Source organism: Sparus aurata, chromosome 14 (genome assembly GCF_900880675.1).
Source record: "Sparus aurata chromosome 14, fSpaAur1.1, whole genome shotgun sequence".
Taxonomy (NCBI): domain Eukaryota; kingdom Metazoa; phylum Chordata; class Actinopteri; order Spariformes; family Sparidae; genus Sparus; species Sparus aurata.
The window spans coordinates 19,229,391-19,242,494 of record NC_044200.1 but is presented as its reverse complement, the minus strand read 5'-3'; the positions used below and the strand labels follow the sequence as shown (position 1 = coordinate 19,242,494).

General features: G+C 45.6%; 1 protein-coding gene across 11 annotated transcripts in view; it reads right to left on the bottom strand.

Annotated features, from left to right (window-relative positions):
• ppfia2 (PTPRF interacting protein alpha 2) overlaps positions 1–11,082 on the bottom strand; it is a 180,175-nt gene extending 169,093 nt beyond the window's left edge. For 8 of the 11 annotated variants that reach the window (XR_003986675.1, XM_030439557.1, XM_030439560.1 and 5 more), the window contains exon 1: positions 10,643–11,079. The gene's annotated coding sequence lies outside the window, so the exon portion shown is untranslated. Of the gene's footprint in view, positions 1–10,642 lie in introns of all 11 variants that reach the window. The other 3 variants (XM_030439561.1, XM_030439571.1, XR_003986676.1) reach the window with 2 other exon arrangements.
• Between the last annotated feature and the right edge of the window lie 2,022 nt (positions 11,083–13,104).

The following is a 13,104-nucleotide window of genomic DNA, read 5'->3' as shown; positions in this document are numbered from 1 at the left end:
TGACCGGGCCTGACACAGTTGGAGCTCGGCTCAGCGTCACCCCGGCGGTTCAAAGCTGCAGAGACTTCTTGGGAGGCTGGGCGTTCTGCCCTAGATTTTACGCTTGTGCTGTTTAATGGGCCAGCTTAGATCGAGTTGCATAATACACCATATCTATGCTATAGTGGATATCTGAAGCCATATTCCAGCTTCCCTCGGGGACCTCAGGAGGCCTCCGGAGTCATCCTAACTGACGGCTGGTGGTTCAGGAGAGGGAGCGGGGTTTCAGCATCATCACACATGTGAGAGTCGTTTGATGAAGGGAGCTTCAGAAACAGCATGGGTTATAATGATTTAAAGGGGTGAGGGAAACATAAAACAGGAGGGGTAAATTAAGGATACTCCATTAATAGGAAACTTTTGATGCATTGCATTCTGACAGATTTAAATTTGAGTTTAGCGCAGTGGAAAGAGATTCCCAGACATGTTTAGCCTAGCATAGGGGCTAACAGCAGAGGAAAACATTATCCTCTGAAGAAAGTAAAACAAAAAACACCTTCCAATAGCACTGAAATTGTCTTCTTTACTTAACAAGTGTTGTTAAAAATATGCCCACTTATTAAAACATAAAAAATCAAGAGTATTTATTTCAGAGTTGCAAAATTGTGCAAAGCTAGCATCTTTAGCATGACCTCTACATTCCCCGCACACAGCTGTTTGGTATCATGCCCATCGTGCTAACTGATAAAACCACCAGTTTTTCCACCTCTACACATGTAAATTACTCAGTATAATGCGTGAATGTAACAGCGTTGAAGTTGACAAAAGGTAAAAAGGTGGGCTAACTATTTCCTTATTGCTTCTTGCACAAGCTAAGCTATGCTAACCAACGTCTACACTGTATGCAGAGATGAAATCGATGTAAATCTTCTCATACGACTCACAGTGGAACATGTATTTCTCTAATGTTTAATTTCATGATTACTAAATAGCTCGATTTACCACAATGTCATGAAGGGCCCCTCCAGAGTAACAAATATACACAACAAAAATCATGATTGATGCTATAAGCTAACGTTAAAAGCGACGCAAAAGATAGTTTTGACCCTTTTCCTTTCTCAGGTCTTGCTAAGCCTACAAATAGTAACTACAGGCCTATCACCAAGAAGTGAGTTAGCATTTTTACACCTCTGGTTTCATCACCTTGAGTATAAATAGTATAAATACACATTTGAATTAAAGGGCATTAGCTGCTAACAAATTAATGAGGCTAAATGAGCCGAGAGAAGTTGTAGGGGTCATTAAACGGCACCACATCGAAAATGGAGATGCATTTACTCGCTGTCTGTTCAATGGGTGGACTTCAGTTACCAACTATTTGAGCTGTGACATTCAAATTTGTAGATTAGTGAACTTATAGTCAGCTGTGTAAAGCATAGTGTAGTAAGACCCATAGTGACAGTGATGTGGAGGTCATATGATGCTGATGTTGCTTGTTTACAGCCTAACATTAGCTTTTACTTCTTATTCTTCGATCTACAACAATCAGGACGATGCCAACTTCATCCCTTCATCACTCCATACCCCTAATACTTATCTAATCATAGCGGTGGACCGTAGCGTCTCCGTTTCTTGACCTTGGCCAGGTTTACTCAGTGAGATTTCAATATCCCACTGCCCAGACTCCGTCCCCCTCTGGGTAGCTTATAATGGCAGGCCTGTGCCTCAGCATGTTCTGGCAGCGATACGGGGTCTCCCATATCTTCTCCAGGCACCCGTCCAGATTCCCACCAGTTCACCATTCAGCCACCATTCGCTGCCGTTTAGACCTGAGAGACGGAGCCTGTGTGCTGCTTGGCTGGACAAACCACACGTGCCATCCCTTTCGCTCGGAGAGCCGGCGAGCCAGACTCGGGACACCAGTGGTGCATTCTAAGTAGAAGGTAATGATTTATTCCCCGACGCCGGCTCAATACATGTTGGTCGCGCGTTGGGAGGAAGGCGTTGGTTGCATGAAAAAAAAATCTATATGGATACGGCATCTGGCGGTGGACATCAAAACAAACTCCGGGGGAAAGTGTCGATGCTGCTTGTAGACGTTGCTCATGACAATCGATTAAAAGAAAATTCCAGCCTTCTTATATGAATCATGTATGTATAAGGACACTTTCAGGTATAAGACTGCTTCCTTTTGCTGTTTCCACTTTCTTTGTAAGTCTGGTTAGCGATCTGCTACACTTGTACTGGAAAAGTCACTGGCGCACGACTTCTCGGCGATGCTGTTGCTGCTGAAATCCACACAGTATCTCTGCCTGTCGCGCGAAACGCAAAATGGCAGCGACGAAACACAAAATGGCAGCTCTCGGTTCCACGTTCCAGCGGCTTCACGCCCAAATCTGACCTTTTACGTGTGATCTTTCACATCGCGCAGTAAAATGGCAGCCCTCATTTCCCGATCCGGGGTGGGGGGTTAACTGCAAGATCTGACTTTTACCCGTGATCTTTCTTTACATCACTCACAACTTCTCGGTGATCCCGCTCCACTGTGATCTCCACGACGCCGCGACAAACACACAAGCCCCCTGAAATGTCAGGCTCATTTTTGCTGTTTAATGGCGTTTTATCTCTCCTTTAAGCTGTGCGCATGGAGGATGTTTTTCTGCTTCATGGCACATACAGGTCCCCCCTTTTTTTTTGCACCTTATGCTTTGATCTCACCGTGACTGCCCCCTTAAATCATTTCTACTGTCTATGAAAAATCAATGGATACGCAGGGGAAAGTGCACCGACAGGTCTGCGCCCTCAGACGTGCCGAGCAGCCTTTTCCTGGGAACTGAAGGCACCCCGTATCACTCGGCGAAACACTCATCCGCTTAATTGTGTCACTCAGATGTCATCAAGCCTTCCTCTTTGGTTAAACAGACAAAAAGGGGAAAATAAAATAAATACAACTTGTCTCGCAAAGCCTCGGAGCAGAACGCAGCGATCGACACTCGGCAATTTCCTCCATTGTGGGGAAATTACGCACCTCCGCCGCTCAGTATTTGCACTAGCGAGGCCGGTAGTTTCTCTTTTAGCGTGAAGCAGGCGGGCAGCAGGCGGGCAGCAGCCGCGACAGGCGTGAGTCAGAGCGATCCTCTCGGATAGACAAGCGCTAATCACCCCGCAGTGGGCAGCGCGAAGAACGTGCGATCCGAGAGCTCCGTTTGCCAGCTGGGATGCAGATGTTGTCAAGATTGCGCCCGCTAGCAGCGACAATAGCACTTCCTCGCATCTAAACAACCAATTTGACCCCCATTACAAGTAGCCATTTGGTGCACATGCATTCACAGAGCCGGCGACCGATTCCCTCTGCAATGCAAAAATCATGACACATTATGATAATGCACACTGGGAAATCTGCCCTCGAATTTCCACCAGCGTGTCAAGACTCTGGCTTAGCATAAATGCATGTCTAACAGCGACTGCGTGCGATTTTATCTGTCAGAGCGACACTCGCGGAAGAGAAATTGGTATTTGCAGCGAGAGACTAAGAACGTTGTGCAAACAGAGACAAAGCTTAAGTGAAGGAATTTAAAGCGGCTGGTTAAAGATGTTAAACGCGAGGCCCAGAATTATGCGGGAATCACGGGAGGGGAGGGAAACAGCAACACGCTCAATTGAACACATTGTGGGCCGCAGACGCATAAAGAAATGCACACAGACAGACAGACAGGCAGGGATCATTGGGCTTCTCTCTCCACGCCATATGCCAATCAATGAATTATTCAGGGAGGTGAGGGTTTTTCTTCCCAATCAGCGCAACCAAATCCAGAACCCCCCCCTTTTTTTTTTTCTTCTGCCTAGCAGCACCATCCGAGCCCCCAGACACCTGGCTCCAGACCGGAGTCTAGCTGGCAGCAGGAAGTCACAATCCAGCGACGCTTGAATACAATGATGAAATCACAGCAAAGCATTCGCCAACGATTATGCTTCTTTCGGGCATTTTTCCAGGACTCGTTCCAGCTTCCGCGGCCCCGGTACCGTTCGGAATTACATCTGTATTTGACAAAGCGGCGGGCCTCGCGATTTACGTCCAACGCCGGCGTTCGGTGCCAAAGCATAAAAAGCGGAGTGACCTACGTGTAGCAAGGCCGAGTGAAAGGGTGTGGAGGTCGGGGGAGTTCTAATTAATGATCGCCTTTCCATTAATCATCACGGTGAACTTTTCCTAACCTCAACCGAGAGTTTTATAATTGCCAACGACTTACACAACATCCACACGGACTGTGCACCAACAGCAGCAGCAGCAGCAGCTTCAGTCCTTCAGTCAGTGTCTGCATGGTGTTGTGTTCAGGGACAGTGTTACTACTACTACTAGCAGTAGTAGTAGTAGTAGTAGTAGGTTACCCATGTTCTTGGCAGTGGTCAGAGCCCAACACACAATCGCCGTAGCAGCATGCAAACAAAAAAAAAAAATAGACAGGAGGTGGGAATTATCATTCAGGTGATGGTTGCAGGTGTAGCCGTTGTCAGCATGTGTAAACAGCTGTATGAAGAGCTGATCTGTGTGAGATATACGTTCTGGACAGAGGTCAGATTCTCAAGATCGAGGTCACAGGTCACCAGGAGCTGTTGGGTCCTGTGACGTCCGGATGAAAATACAGAAGTGATGTCTGGGTTCAGTTTGGGTTCATTCGGTTTTTAACGTCCTCTGCCGGGGTGTAACTGGCAGATATCTTTTTAAGATTGACACACATAATAGGGCGGAGTTCATGTCACAGCTCAAACGGTATCTAAAAATGATTGTTCCCTCTCCCTTCACGACCACCTTCACTGAGATTTTGTCTGCCGATTATCACGATTATCTCTCTGTTAGTTGGTTTGTGTGCAGGATTACGCAAAAACTACAGAACTGATTTCCGCAAAACTTGACTGGAGGATGGGACTCGGCCCAGAATAGCGCCCACTGACTTTTGGTCCAGATCCAGGATTTGTTTTCTCACCGTCTTTAACGTGGCATTATCGGACGATTTCTGACATTTTTGTTCACGTCGATTCTAAAATGAAGCTGTACCTATATGAGCTGTTATTGTTTGTGTATGACTTCTCATTCCTCACCCGCACGTCTGTTATTCAAGTCAGGGCGGCATTTCCAGAGAAGTAATATCTCTGAGATGATAATCTATAGTTTGAAGACACCAAATGGACAAACACCGGAAAGATGTCAAAATGCTGAAGAAGAGAAAAAATAGCCCTGATTCGTGAGAGTTCCCCCGAGTAAAACTCAAGCAGGCGGTGAACTATCTATACGAGGCAGATGTAAATTCTGCCACTTATGTAGAACCACTCCGTTTTGGCAGGAGCGAATCAGCGAGCTGCAGCTAATTTCCTGAATGTCTCCAGCTAATCTCATTAATGGGTACAATTGTGTGAGCAGATAAGGAGCGGCACACAAATACAAGCAATATGTTCCCGAGCAGTATATATATACGTCCGTGTGAGGCAGAAATTCAGCGCTGTTCGCCACCTGGGAGACATCAAAAGGCATGTGGAGGAGCGAGGACCGTGCGGAGAACAGGCGAGGGGACCGAGCAGGACACTCTGCGGCTCTGGAGATAAGCTGAGCTGCCGTACGCATGTTGAGCCGCCTTTGGAGACTGAAATAATTATTCAATCGCGTGTTTTTCAAGGTTTGCTATCATCAAGCATGGAATTCCAAACTCTTTAACTCATTAAGGTGACGGTCTTTAGAGAGCAGCGCTATAAACAAAGTAGACCCCCCGAAAAAAAAGGCACATTAGGAGGCTGATCTTTCAATGGAATACGAGGTCAGCTTTTCAACGCCCCGGCTCGATTAATTCCAGCTCCGTCCTCTCAAAGAATACAAGTTGTTGGATCAAATTGTTTTGATGATAACGCACTTCACTCGCATCAGCACCAGAAGCACCGGGGCTGATTACGCGCGTCGCTTCGCGGTCGCCAGGGGAGCCGACTACTGTGGAAATTCCACTTTTTAAATAATGTCTGCGTTTGATTCCTCGGCGTGCCGCTGAGCGCAAAGTGCACCTACAGACTCTTATTGATGAGCACAAAGGGTAATGGGAAAAAAAACTGTTGCATTTTCCTACTTTGGCATCGGCATGGAGGCGACAGGTGGGGGAAATAATGACGCAGCGTTTTTTCTTTTTTTTTGTTTTTGTGAATGGAGCGTAACAACAGATTGCGCGGTACACTCATGGTGCTGAGAAATCCCATTCATATGGCTCCCTGCACCAGAGAGACTTCTGACAACCAGGAGACAGCCTGCCAAGAAGACAACAATTCAAGTCCATTCAATTTAATTACTGCCACAGGAACATACAACAGCACTCGAGCCGGAGTCCACTGAGCGGCTGGAGCAGCAAACAAAAAGAAAATCCTCTCCGAACACGGCACGGCTGCACCGAGCTGATCTGTGACCTGCAGTATTGTTGCATTGTGGGGGTGATGCAACAGCGATGCACGAGGAAAAATAACACCGAGAAAAAACACATCTGTTGGCATCGGAAAAAGGAGCTTGGGTTCTGGGAGAGTAAAACAAAATAAGGCCGGCTCATGATTGCCACGACGTCATGTGAGTGGTTTGAGGCGGGGCAGCAGCCAGGGAACTGAGATCATGTGCTCCGTCAAGAAGCCTGGAGTATTTTGAGGGCTTTTAGTGTATTTTAACCTCCACAACTGAAAAGTTCCACATGCTGATAGTCTTGAATCATTAAAAAACATACTTTAAAAAAGGGACATTTCACCCCAAAATCAAAAACATATGTTTCCTCTTTTCTGCCGTGCCTTTTATCCGTCTAGATTTTCGTTTTGAGTGTTGCAGAGTTATTTGTGACTAGAGCTTAGATCGGGCCCAAAAAAATCAAGCCCGACCCGACCCGAGCCCGCGCACGTTGTGTCCGAGCCCGGCCCAACCCGACACATTAGCTGTAATTATGAGCCCGAACCCGATTTAAACCCGACATTTTTTTAATATGTGGGCTGTTATAACTGACGTTCTCAACTACAATTCCGAGTTGTTTGAACTGCAGAAATCTGTTTAGAATTATCTTAATGAATAATGCAACAAGTGCCGCACTTAATGCACTCGACAAAAGCCGACACATATGTTGTCACGGCCCACGACTTAAAATGGGTCCATACCTCCGACTTTCCTCCAAACTTGTTTAAAGTTAATTCTCCTGTTTTCATTTTTTTCTTTAGGCTACATCTTCAAGCTCCATGTTGCTCTTAGGCTACACAATCAGTGATGCCGGTAACGCGTTACTCTAATCTGACCACTTTTTTCAGTAACGAGACATCTAACACATTAATATTTCCAAACCAGTAGCCTAATCAGATTAAAGTTACTTATTCAATTCACTGTGCATTACTATCATTTTCCTTGGTAAAAATATATATTTATACGTCTCGGGGAGTGACGTCACGTGTGCAACACGTCACGTTTTCCGCACGAGTACACTCACTCACGTGTTAGACCACGCAGCGGCACAAACAACGTGGAGGGAGGAGAGAGATGCGCGTTTTGTAGCTGGAAATTACAGTCATTATTTTGAGTTATTAAAAAATACAAAAAACACAAATGCTTGAACAAGGGCCCGGCCCGGCCCGGCCCGGCCCGAGGATAGTGACGGGAAATGTCGGCCTGCGGGTCGGGCTTGGGCGGAGAATCTAAACTCCATTTGTGACCCAACTGGGGCAAAGTGTCCATATTTGAGGATTTTCAGAATGAGGCTCAACTCATCTTTTATTTAGTCACACATGTATATCTTCATCTGAAAATCTTCAGTGAAAAACACTCTGATTAAACCACTGTACACAAACGCAGTTAGCAACGAGCAGGTGAACACGATGGAGCATTTAGCAGCTGAAGAGCCAGATATTCCCCTCAGGAGCTGGTGGACCGCTAACGCAGCCCGAAGGTGAGCGAGTATTGGACCGACGCTCGCCAGGTGGTGTCTCAGATCGAACGCTGACGTCGTCTGCCTGATGTGTAAACAGGCGACTGTTTGCAAACATGTTCACCATGTCAAGCTACGAGCTAAGGAGTGGGCACGGTGACCAAGAGTGGCATCCGGTAAGAATTCAGCAATATGGACGACTTAACAGAGGGAGAATGTGTCGTTTAGTCTTTTAAAGGGCAACTCCACCATCTTTTGTTCACATTAAAGTGTAGTATAGATCTGTTGGTGGCTCCAGAGGAAGCTGCATGTAAACGTTGCATTGTGGGCAATGTAGTTTAGAAAAGGAAAAGAAATGTGTGAAATTAAAGATTTCTCTGATTTTGATCTTTTGTTTTTTTAAATTCTCCATAACGAGTCCAACATTTTTATAGCATTCCTTTTAAATCATGGCAACTGCATTACCCATAATGCAACAGAGCCGACGAGTGACATCACTGGAGGCAATTCATCAGATCACATGCATCTTCCTCCGGAGCCGCAAAAGTGCTGATACTACTTTTTCCACATTCCACACACTTTAATGTGTAAAATTGGCGGAGTTACCCTTTAAAAGAGAGCCACATTCTTCCTCTTATGAGTAGAATTATCTGAATCTGAATTATCACCATCTTCCCTCCCCCCCTTTTAAAAGTAACGTATATATATCGGTTTGAATGTTCAGACTCAGACGTCACATGTGAGGAAACCTTGAGACAAATCGTGGAAATGAAAAATCCGCCTAATTTAAAAGCAATACGAGGACGCCGCGGTGTGCTGAGAGCTTTGTGGGGGAATTAGTATGAATAAATCAAATAAAAACGAATCTCCTGCATCGATGTGAAGTGCATTTTGGTGCAGTGACCTTTTGCCAGTAAGTGCACATGTAAGACAGAAACCTGGTTAGGAAGCAGGGATGGAAAAACACCACAAAAGCACACCGGTTGACTGTATTTGTAGTTCAGCACATCAGAGCCATTAGTTAAATGAACAATAATACCATCCCAAAATGTAATTTAACAGCTATTAATTCCAATTTACATCCAATCTACCTACAACTGTTGCTCTGTTTCCTTCGATATCAGTCATTATCCAGAAAATCAGGATGAGTCAAACGCTTCCGCATCTCTAAACTCCGCCACAAAAATATTGTTTTCATTCATTCTGACGTGACTGACATCCTCATACGAACGCTGACACGCCGAGCGGAGGGAAAAAGTGAATGAGACAGACGAGAGACGGGATGACGAGGATGGCACGGGTGTAGAGTTACACCCAGCCCGCTCTGCTGCCATTAGGGAGGCGGGAGAGGGGAAAGGGAGAGGGCGGCTGTGCATCAAGTGTGTGTGTGTGTGTGTGTGTGTGTCTGAGTGCGCTTTACACCTGTGTGTGAGCATCTGTGAAAAAGGGTGTGTGTGCTGAACTGAAAATAAGTCTGCATGCACACGGGGTGGGGTGTGGAGGGGGGACATGAAAGGACGGCGTGTAGCCTTGGACGTCGCCCACAATCCCCTGCAGCAAGGTCGCGCAAACCATCAATCGATGCAGATTGAATAAGAGCGCGGCTCCAGGTGACCAAAAAAAAAGAAAGGCAATAAAAGCTCCGGCTGTAACTGATTTGAACCGCGCCGCCTGGATATCACCTTCCTCATTATGGAGGGTCAAAGCCGGCCCTTAAAAAAGACGACCTCACACCATCGTTTTCATTTCTTTTTAGAGGCATAAAAGCTCCTGCCACAGGTAGAAGCACCGTCCGCCCGCACACCAGACGTATTAAAGTCTTTAACGTATAACCATAAAATGAAGCCTCACGCCCACACACACACACACGCACACACACGCCACAACTTTAGCAAAGCGCGCAAATATTGTCAGATGTTTAACACCAAATTTGCGGGAAGAGGTGTCAGAATTCAGCTTTTTCATTCATTCATTCCATTTCATTTCATTCATGTGTGTGTGTGTGTGTGTGTGTGTGTGTGTGTGTGTGTGGAGGATGGATGACAGAGAGGAGAGGATGCTCTCTCCTCCTCCTCCTCCTCCTCCTCCTTTGCATCTCTATAATAGCCGGTGATAATATTGTTTATAGGAGGGGCAGCTGTTCCTCCTATGACAGCTCCTCTGTTTCTGCTTTTACTGTCATGAACCACACACACACTCACACACACACACACACACACACACTGCGGTCTAGTGTAAAAAAAAAATATATATATATATATATATCTCCTCCTCATCCTCTGAAATGATAATTGGGGAGAATCCTTGGCTATTGTCTCAAGTGCATTACATCATGCCAGCCTCTCAGTCTGCATCCCGCCCCCCTTTAACTCTCTCCTCAGTGACAGCCGGCCGGATTTCTTCCTCTCTCTCTCTCTCTCTTTCTCCCTTTTTCCCTTTTTTCCTGCAGATCCTCGCAATGTCAAGCGCACACACGCGCAATCACACACACACACACACACACAGCGAATGCACAGGTTACATCCACCGTGATCCATCCACCACAGGAGCCTCCTACTCCCCCCCACACCACCATCACCACCACCACCATCATCATGAGTCCAGAGTTGATGTGAAGAGGGCAAAAAAAAAAAAATAAAAATCACCTTGAGCCTTGCAGGAGTCAGGGCAATGTAGGTCACCGCAAAACCAAGCGGCAACAGTGTGTGTGTGTGTGTGTGTCTATGTGTGTGCATACTCACAATCCCTTCCTTCACTATCAGCGGAGGGCTCTGGCTTGGCAGCGGATCAATGACAACTGCAGTCTCTTCTTCCCTGCGCGCTATAACCATGAAGCGGACAGCCCCCCTAGGAGGCTTCTTCTTCTTCTTCTCCGGTGCAGAGGCTGAGGCAGCGGCGGCGCCGAGCAGGATCCGATCCGTGAAGGTGCGGCCGGTCCCCGCCGCTGTGCATTGTCCGGGAAAACCAAAGAGCAGGAGCGGGGTCGCCTGAATTAGCCGCGTCGGGTAATGACATTTGATTTCCGGTTGGGCCGACACACGCGCGCGCGCCGGCGGAGAGGAGAAAATTATGGCATGTTACAAATTGTGCTGTGATAAGCTGGAGCTGGAAAAGACCATTGTGGGAGCTGGCGGAGGGGAGGCGTGCGGAGTCTTAAAGTTGCAGCTGTGCCATTTCTCCCCCCCTCCTCTCCCGTGTGTGCGTGTGCGTGTGTGTGAGCATACGTCATAATAATAATCACAGTAATAATAGTTGTCCAAGCATTCATCCAGATTTCAGTCAAAACATGAGGAAGATTTTTACTACAATAAATGAAACAGTGCCTCAAAGATCTGATAGTTGCCATAAATATTTTTTTTGTTTGTTTTTTTTTTTTTTATCCTGACAGCATACAGATGATATAAATTCATTTCCGGGTGTTGGACCAATAAGGTCACGCTTTTACATCCAGCAGAAATTGCATTTTTTTTTTCTTTTTTTTTTTTTCAGGTAAGTCAGTAAAGCTAAAGCCTCCAGCTCACCTTCTCCTGATGGTCTCTACCAGGGGGTCAGGGGTTGTAGCTGGGATTGTTTTAGAGTCTCGTATTTCTACATATATTTTTGGAAACGAGTTGAAGATCTCTGCTCACCTGTGCCGGATCCAGAAGTGGTGCCGTAATACGCTCCAGAACGTTTTAATAGCCAGATCCAGACAGGACAGAAGCTGATCTGGTCCCTGATTCTATTTATTTATTTTCTATATATATAAGATTGTTCCACAGACTATTGAATTGCCTGTCCACATACTTTTGGCACCTTTTTCCTCTGGGGCTATTTTCATGCTTTGGGTCAGGCACCTTGAGGGAGATCTTAAAGGATAAATTCATCCAAAAAAAAAGGCAATTCGGTCATTATGTACTCAGCCCCAAACGAATGGAGCATCAGGTTAAGTTTTGTAATCCACAAAACATTTCTGGAGCTTCACAGCAAAACAGTGTTGCAGCGTTCTCCTAAACAACAGAAGTAGATGGGGACTTGTTTTAGAATGTAAATAAAAATGAAATTAAAATGGCTTCATACGGCTCTTCTGGTTTAACCACGTTTGGTGAAGCACCGAGATTACAAACTGATTTGAAAAGATGTTATTTACACCTATTTCTAAGAAAAAAATCTTCGCTGTAGCTGCTGAGCTAAAAGTGCTAGCCAGCACCCTGTCAAGAAATTTACCAGGCGTGAAGGGTGTAAATATCGTCTTTTCACATCAATTTGGTATCTTGGGAGTTCAGGACACTTGGATTTCGTTGCACAAGCTGTATGAAGACATTATATGTTGTGTTTCCGTTGTTCTTTAACGTTTAAAACAAGTCCCCATCTACTTCAGTTGTCCAGGGGAACGCTGCAACACTGTTTTGCCATCAGTACGACGGCGAGGAGATAATTTTGAGTGAATTATCCGTTAAAGCGTGCAATAATTTTATTCTCTTTTATCCTTTCCTGTTTCAACGCGACACGTCTCCATAACAATGTCTTGTTTTGTCCCCATTTACCTCGGGTTATATCCCTGCAGCCAGTTTTCAGAATTGTGTGTAAAGCCTGGATCCAGAACCACGTGTAGATAAATGCCCGTGTTTTTTGGAATGGGATGTTTCAGTAATCACATATTTGTTTGGTGTCTGTGTGTGTGTTCACATACGTTTTGGCCATCTGCTGCGGCTGAGACCGAGATCTGTGAGTCATTGTTCTAAAATCCCTATTTATTTTGTTTCTATCCCATTTACAGTGAATCTCATTATGCTGGGTCTTACCGCCTTCTTCTCGGTGCCACCTGGGGCTCCTCTTCGCCTATAGGATGCATGTCCAGAGAGGCACTGGTCCAGGAGAGCAAGCACAAACGCTGAATGAAATGGTAATATATTCAAAGTCACATTTTCATAAATAAATATTGTTTATCATAACAGCTGTGCTGTCACCCTGCAGTGGATGTACAGCACCTGTATTCTTCCCTCCAACAGAAATAACAGCTGAAAGAAGCAATACATTTCTCCTAATCAAGGAATAAATGTTGTTTTACTTTCCTATTTTGTATTTGTTGTCACCAGTTTGCCTCCGTGAAAGTAAATTCTCCTTCTACAAACCTATTCCAAATCTTTTAGAGCCGCCTGTGTTGGTTGGGGTGATGAAAAGATAATAGTTTGGCTCTCTTATTTTGCTTCTGTCCTCAAAA